This window comes from Lissotriton vulgaris, unplaced genomic scaffold (assembly GCF_964263255.1).
Source record: "Lissotriton vulgaris unplaced genomic scaffold, aLisVul1.2 SCAFFOLD_399, whole genome shotgun sequence".
NCBI classification, from domain to species: domain Eukaryota; kingdom Metazoa; phylum Chordata; class Amphibia; order Caudata; family Salamandridae; genus Lissotriton; species Lissotriton vulgaris.
This window is the reverse complement of record NW_028250273.1, coordinates 1,360,836-1,369,408: the sequence shown is the minus strand read 5'-3', so window position 1 is coordinate 1,369,408 and position 8,573 is coordinate 1,360,836.

Genomic DNA, 8,573 nt, shown 5'->3' with positions numbered 1-8,573 from the left:
AAACCCTCAGACGCGCTGTCATTACAAGAGTCTTCACTCCCGCTGCTATCGCCCTTAATAGGGGATATACAGCAGTCGCAAGCCTTGGGCCGAGGGGTTTCCATACTCCGGCGCAGGTCAGCGTCAAAACCAGTAACGTCGCCGCCTTGAGCCCCGGGTGATTCTTGTTGAGCATTCTCATCCGTCACCCGGGGTGGCAAGCAGCTGTAATATCTATTGATAGTGGTCTGGGACCCACCCCACATAGGGCCTTTCGCGACGGGGTTGTATCGCTTCATTCCTTTTTTCTTTTTTTTCTTGCTGTGGGAACTGCGGCGTATTCAGGATTCCGGTTGCTGTACAATACTCCTAAGGAGACCTTATATGTATCCTAAGCAGCCCCAAAAAAGGGCGTACCCTCTACTTCACAACAATGTCATACACGCGTCACAGGGCTATGGTTCGTCGAAGACTCCAGAAGAAGTACCGCCCCTATACGCCCCCTGGGGAGCCCCGGGACCCCAACCCTTTGTATTTCCAGGGGGGGGGGGGGGCTTGATGTCTGTCACATTTAAGGACACGCAGATGGCATCTTTTTTCCGGTCATGCATGCAACTTTTCCGGACAAACCACACACTTTTTTTCCTGCCACACAGACGGGGCTGGGGGGTCCCTGGGGGGCAGCTGTCACTTTTCCGGTCATGAATGGGGATGAAGGGTATCAGCTCTTTCTACTGTTATGAGCTTTTATCCTTAGCCAGACTAAGTTGAAAAAGGAAAATGAGCTAGTTTAACTGATTTGTGTGGGCTGGGGGGTAGAATACCATGTAATTGTGTGTTAATTTAGATTGTGTAGCATTTTATATCTTAGGTTTCATTCTCCAATAAAGCATTAAAAGCATGGTCACCTGCATGTCTTACGATGTTAATGGTAACTAATAGTATGTCGTTTTCTTAAGAATGTGGGGTCTGATGAGACACTCAGAATACTGATGTATCAAGTACACATTGGACTGAATATTTGTCCATTCCTGTCTTCCGTTTCCACAGGTGTTCGATGCAGGCGAAGCAGAAACTCAAAGAGACACTTGAATGTCTAGCCCATGAAGACGACTTTACCGAGCAGTTGTTGCGTTGCTAAAATACAACTGGGCGATCGCACACAGCCCAAGGTCCGGAAGTCCTACATGATGAGGCTCCGCCATCAGGTGGGCTGATAGGACTTAATCAACAATTGTTGTTAGCCTATTTTGACTTTTTTGCCATTAAAGTTATTTTACTTTTTGTGCAATCACACCAGTGTTAATTTTTGTATCTCAGCACCACTCGACCTACAGGATTCGTTGTTATTGAAGTAGCTATACAGGGGGTATTTGCCTGTCTGGTCGTTAAACACCTCCCTCGGACCCTCTCTTACGAGTTATGAGTAGAAAGAGCTGATACCCTTCATCCCCATTCATGACCGGAAAAGTGACAGCTGCCCCCCAGGGACCCCCCAGCCCCGTCTGTGTGGCAGGAAAAAAAGTGTGTGGTTTGTCCGGAAAAGTTGCATGCATGACCGGAAAAAAGATGCCATCTGCGTGTCCTTAAATGTGACAGACATCAAGCCTGTGGAAATCCAAAGGGTGCAGCAGGGGGGTTTGTGTCAGAGAGTTAAAGTGGCGCTTTTAAAAAAAAAAAAAAGAGAAGAGTTTCTGAAGAGTAATTAAGCACAGATGGAAATGCAAAAGGGTCAGACAATGAATCTCTTAAAGTCATGAAATGTGATAGGCACAGAGGCCGAGTCATGCAGTCCTAAAAAGAAAAAGTGAAGAGTCCTGATTAGCAGATGTATAGGTATAATATGTATGCAAAAGGCTGACCCCAAGGACCTGCGAGCCCGTCTTAAGGACAGCGGCAGCTGCAGCAAACTTCAGCAAATGGGTTGTCGATATTGCTTATCAGAAGACGGGGTAAAGTGCAAGGTGATCACAAAGGGAAACATCTTAAAGTCCTGAAATGTAATTTAGCACAGATGCAAGGGCACACGATCCCCACAAAAAGAGGTAAAGAGGGATTAGCAGATGTCCCGGTGATAAGTTACACTGTCTGCAGGAGATGCCCTAGAGCATGCGAAAGATAATTACGGCCTAGGACAAGATGAGCACAAAAGCCAGCAACTTAAAGTCCCTGAAATGTAATTAGCCACAGAAACTGTGATAAGATGAACTCAAAAGGATGACCCTTAGGATCATGTGAAGCGTCCGTAAGAGGGCCTCAAAGGTATGTCCTCAGGGGTCATGGGTCAGGAAATGAAGTCGCAAAATCAATGCACTATCACCCATTAGGAGTCCACCTCCACAAATGCTACATGTATAATGAGCGGACCGTTCAAAGGTATAAAACCACCGCAAATACAGGTCTCAAACACAAAACACATACAGAGGCCACACTTCTGGAAGGTCATATTTGTGATTTGCATTGGCACAGACCCGGCCCAGGACTTTAAAGGGAATAATGGATCAGAGCAACTTGTCACAGATTAACGCTGCCTGCGACAACTTAAGGAAGGTAAATAAATAAGGGGTTGGGTGCTTGGTGTATGCTGATTTTATTTACTGTATGGGGTTGTATTTAAGTGACCAGAGTTGTATTTTTAAAGGGTTTTAGAACTGTATAGGAAGGTGTTCAAAGTGTTGCAATTAAGTATGGGTTTGGGTGCTATGTTGTTTAAGGGTAATGCTGACGGTGCAAAGAGGGGTTGTATTTAATGTGATTAATGTTGTATTTTTTATGGGGTGTTTAACGCTTTGTATGTTGGTGTTTACGCTGTTTTTAAATAATGTTAAATGAGGGTTGGTAGAATGTTTAAGGTGAACAATGCGTCCTTTTATTTTTAAACATAGTGTAGTGTGTTTTAGGTGGGTAATTATGAGTGAATACCTAGAATAGCTAACGTCTTTAACCCTGTATAGAAGCCTACCTCACATGAGATATTAATGCCATACAAATACAAACACTGTTTTACAAATAAATTAAACAACACATGTTGGTACTCACCATCAGGGACCGGGGCTCTGCACAGGCGTAGGGAGGGCGTCAGGTTTCACAGAGTAGTCATGGTGTTGGTGTATGGCATTGCCGGTGGCTCCTGAGCACCATGGCAGGTGTTGGAGCGTGAGGCCCTCGTTTTAAAAAAAAATAAAAAAAATAATGCTCCCCGAGCCCATTGGGGCTCCATGCCCGGCTCAGGGGGGCTTGCGACGTGGTGGTGGGGCCTCCTTGATCCCTGAGGCAGTGTGGCCCGTCCGTGGTGGGGCGTGAGGCCCTAGTTTTAAAAAAATAAAAAAATAATGCTCCCCGAGCCCATTGGGGCGCCATGCCCGGCTCAGGGGGCTTGTGGCGCGGTGGTGGGGCCTCCTTGATCCCTGAGGCAGTGTGGCCCGTCCGTGGTGGGGCGTGAGGCCCTCGTTTTAAAAAAATAAAAAAATAATGCTCCCCGAGCCCATTGGGGCGCCATGCCCGGCTCAGGGGGCTTGTGGCGCGGTGGTGGGGCCTCCTTGACCCCTGAGGCAGTGTGGCCCGTACGTGGTGGGGCTCCGGTGAGGGTGTTGAGGATGGTTGGCGGCGGGTTCCTGTGCACCGTTGCGGTGCCGTTTAAAAAAAAAAAAATGAAACCTCGGAGCCCCGTGGTGCTCCAGGCCTGGGGGGCTCCGCGGTGTTGAGGACTGTTTGGTGGGCTCTAGGCCCCCATTTTTTTAAATTGAAACCCCACCGGAGCCCGAGCTGCTCCATGCGGAGCTCCGGATTCTGCTCGGCGGCTGTGGGGGCTGCTGGGGCGCAAGGGTGTCTGGGGTGGATAGCGGCGGTTTTCTCCGGTATGCACGCTTGAGGAAGGTGCAGCTCTGGGGGTTGGGGCGGATAGCGGCGGTTTCAAGGTTCCCACGCTGGCGGCTTCATGGTGTTTTCCCCGCCGGGACTGCTGCGGTAGGGCCCGCCCCTCCAGTGACATCAGGGGAGTCCCGAGGATGTCCCTGGAGGGGGCAGGGCCTTACCACAACCGTCCCGGAGGGGAATTGTGTGGGGATTCCTTAACTTTACTCGGGTATTTTATATAGCGCCGACTTTACCCGAAGGTGTCAGAGCGCTTCATAAAAGGAACAAAAAGGGTGCATGAGAACATTACAAGTGCGCAAAATACAAAAGCAAACGTTACACGGAATGAAGTAATAGTGACAATCGTGAGCAAACAAAATACAAAACCGCGCCACCTGTGGGGTATTACAGAAGGGGAAAAAAAAAAAAAAAAAAAAAAAAAGTTACATGTGTGCAGGTTACAAACAGCGTACAAAGTACATGTAGCGGGATAATACTGCAATAAATTGGGTATCACGCAATGCAATGCAACATGCTGCTTACGTTATGGTGCACTAGGAATAGTGGCACTTGTGCAAGTATCTATAGACACCAGAATGTATGAGGTAGCAAACTCAATGTTACATGTGAAAAAATAACATGTGCATGTTACAACAGAGTCCCGAGCACATGTAGAAGGCTAATAATGTCATAAATGGTAGAACCCTTAGTAAGGCACTTCTATAGCCGTGTAGAGCAGAATTTCCTAGTCAGTTTTGAAGGCCTATGCAGGGTGTTTCAATTGGTTGCTTTTTACTTCAATATTATATACACGCCTAAGTCGTTGGATGTTTATTTTATGCAGCCACCCATAAATAAGCGCTAATACTCATGTGTTGATCTTCATGGTGTGATATGTGTTTTTCTACGAGGTATGTAACTGTAACATAGTGTTTATGAGATATGTTTTAAAGCACCCCCCCCCCTTTTTTCATTTTATATATCTACCCCCAGCCACAAGACCTGCCTGTATTAACCCTCACAGACTCGGCCCTGCCTGTATTAACCCTCACGGACTCGGACTTGGAGGAATTAATCCTCACAGACTCGCAAATGCAAACCATAGAGACAGGTATATACACTTAGAGATGCTTACTTCCGAGTTACTGCACACACCGGTATCTTAGAAGCCCTGCATTCCTAATGTGTTCTCACATGTGTATACTTTTTATAGGTCTGAATCCCGAACTACAGAGGATTCTTGACGATCTACAGCGCATACCCGTGGCTCAAGACGCGTCGCCGAGTGCACAGGCTAATCCCCTTCCTACAGGTAAATCAAAAGGGCGGTGGTTTTCAGAGGTTTAAGACCAGGGAGGCGGGCCTAGTACCCCCTAAAAAAAAAAAAAAAAAAAACAAGTGTGAACTATAGGAACGCTCCTCAGAGGCGTCTGCTAAGGTCTGACTTATACTACAAATGTGATTATTTTTTCTTTACAGGGCTCCCTGAGCCACGCCAGGACGTCGTGATTGTGCAAGACTCGCCCCAACGCCCAAAAGAAACAACTGTGAAAAGGAAAGCTACAGCATCTAAAGATGGACCCGCGAAAAAGAAAGGATCTGGGAAAAGTCCTCTAAAAGGTGTGTTTTTACAAAAGGGTGTGAAACAAAAAAAAAAATAAAAAAGAACTCTCTGAGTTTTATTCTCTCAAAATCAATGGGTCTCAGACAGAGTACCAGGGTCCTGCGGCGGTCTCTCAAAATCAAGGGGTCTCAGACTTAGAGTACCTGGGGTCCTGCGGAGGGTAGTGTAAGCATCTTATACAAGATTCATGCGTGTTTCTAATATATATATTTGTTATTTTACATTCCTAGGAGCAGCTCAAAAGAACAGCGGAGCTGATACTCATAAGGCTAAGAGAGCTACGAAGCCGTTGGCGGATATCACAAAGATCGTTCTGAACAAGGGGCCTACGGCGAAAGCTGTGAGTAGGCGTGTTCGCCAGGATAAACTCTGTTCTTATTACCGCCATATACACCAGTCAACAGGTACATCTCAGAAATGCAAAATCAAGCCCACCACCAAACTGTTGAAGCCTTTTACAGGACAGTCTAGTTTACCAGAGGTGGGTGTCAACCGTGGAGTAGGGCTCACAACCCCAACCGCTGTAAAGCCAGGCTTGTGTAAAAACCCCGCAGCGGAGCAGAAACCTCTCAAGGTCTCAAAGGGGAAGCTCATCACAACCAAGCCTGCCCTTAACAAAAAGCAGCTGAAACCCATACCCCATACCGGGCCCATAAACCTCAAGAAGAAGAAGGGCGGTTATATGTCCCAACAAGGGCCCTTAGACCTCAGCAAGAAACCTGTGGCTTCTGAACCCCCAACGCCTCCTGTAGATCTATCTTTAAAAAATGCTGCTAAGCAGGGGAGCGAACCCACTACCACGGGGCTCTCTAAGGACCCATCGACAGCGACGCCTGTTGCGGAAACTCTGTTACAACCACAAGCCCCTAAAGTCAGCAGGCTTTCAAGAAAATATCTTAAGAATAAGCAGAGGTTAGATGCGGCAGAAGTAGAAACACCCGAGGTCCCCTTAAGCACACCTGTTACAACTCAGACCCCTGATCCGCCTATGAAACCTTCGGGAGTTTCAAACAAACTAAAGAGTCATACAGAGGCGTGTCCCCGAGACCAAAACCTAAAAACTATGATAGTCGCCCCATCCGTTTTTAAGGACAAAGTGTCTGAAAAGGGTAGCCCAGTAGGTGGAACGGTAGGCAGCCTTGAGGGAACATCAGAAGCAGCGTACGCGGGCCCTTCTAACACCAGCAATGGGGTTTTGCACAATAGGGCCTTCACTTGTGGCGCCCTTGATTATTGCGACAGTCAGTTAAACGCACCCCTTCTTATGTCCTCTATACCCCCTCGGGGAGTTTACGACCCAACCAGCCCAGCGACATCCCCTGCAATATACACTGCTGCTAGTACAGGGGAGGGCGAATGGTCCAATCAGAGTATGGCGGGGGTATTTAGTATGATCCCGTCCCCAGATGCCCCGGGGTGTTCGCACTGGGGCCCTGTTTCCATGATCCCCCCAGGCCCGCAGTTACAGAATGGTGGGGGTTTTGAAGACACTATAGAGACCCCTGGCGTTGTAGAGGTTGCTACACACACAACACATGTATTCACCCCAAACCCTCCAAAATATGACTCTATAAATCCAAAGCCGGTACTAGATGCGTATGTAAAGGATATACAATTGGCTGTCAGAAAACTAAAGCGCCAAGCGGTCACCGCAACCTTAAAATGGGGCTTTGGGGGTAGCTGTGACATATCCATGGCTGCGGCACAGCAGAAGATATTGCAAAGGGTTGACCTCTGTAAAAGAGTAATCCTCCAAACTTGTCAGGAAGCAGGATCAGACATAGGAACTATACAACCGTGACTAGGACGACGACAGCTCCTAAAGAAACGACAGGCCCCCGGTGTTAGTAAAATACACACCTCAAAATATACCCGTATGGTACAAACCGTTCTAACAAAATCCCTTCGTCTCCTACGCTTACGCGGGCATAAAAAGTGCATAGAACACCGCAAACAGAGGCATGCTGTTTCAAAAGCCAAGTCCGAGTCATATACCGCGATACCGACAATACACCAGAAAACCGGTTCGGGAGAGGACAGCCCCAGGGAAGGCAGGTTGAAGGGTTTTGATGTTAGAACACCAACACAACCCCAACCGGAACCCTTAGAGGCGTCTTTGCATGGCCCTATAACAGAGGCCTCAAGGAACACTCCACACAGAGGTGCTGTACATACTGCACAGATAGGCAGGGGTCTGGCCCCTAGAAAAGCAGAGCCCCATAAAAAACAAAAGTGGGCCAATAGCGCTAAACAACGCCGGTTTTTAATCAGGAAGCTAAAGAAAGCCAGAATGTGTGCTACAAGACACTTTAAAAGACAACAAGACCCCCTACTAAACCAGGACCCTCAAAATGATACCGCAACAAGCACCCCAGAAAGTCAACCCCCTCAAGATGAGGATTCAGAGATTGTCTTTTTAGAGAGTGTTAGAAGCTACAGGCGTAAGGTGGAGAGATTTAGGGCCACCGAGCACTACGAGGAGTTTAGGTTTGCTAACCTACACCTAATAACGTCCACCGAACAAGGGTTTTTTGCTATACATCAGGCGGTGCAAGCGCTCATTGAAAGGTTGTTACGCGATGTGGGGCCCAATGATTTTTTCCAGCTACGTTTCCAGGGGCAGGGTTTTGATAGTCCTCTGTTCACCAGAAGGGCAGCGCAAGATGTGTTTGACGCCGTAGACTTTTTAGAAAACCTGGAGCGGCTTTTACAGAGCAATGCGGAACTAGTCGCCTTCGGCACTTTCAGAGTCGTAGCCCTCATTGTACGGGGTCGTGAGGGGGGTGTTTCACGCCCTTTAAAGAGCGTGCTATACAGCCAGATAATAGGTAAGAAGCAGCGATGGCTGCTCGACTTTAACAATAATTCAACCAACACTTGTCTAGCGGCCAGCATCGCTGGGTTGTTGATGGGGCGCGACACCCCAGACGCTGTCATCCTGGCTAGAGCGTCTGAAGCCCATAAGGCTCTTGAAATACCTTCAGACCGTCTGGTCGGTTTTGGGGACATCAGTCTATTTGAAAACTATTTCTCGGTGACCGTGAAAGTTCTTTATCACAACGGCATCTTGAACCTTAAAGGTTTTCTGGGAGCCCGATACGTGTGTACACATTGC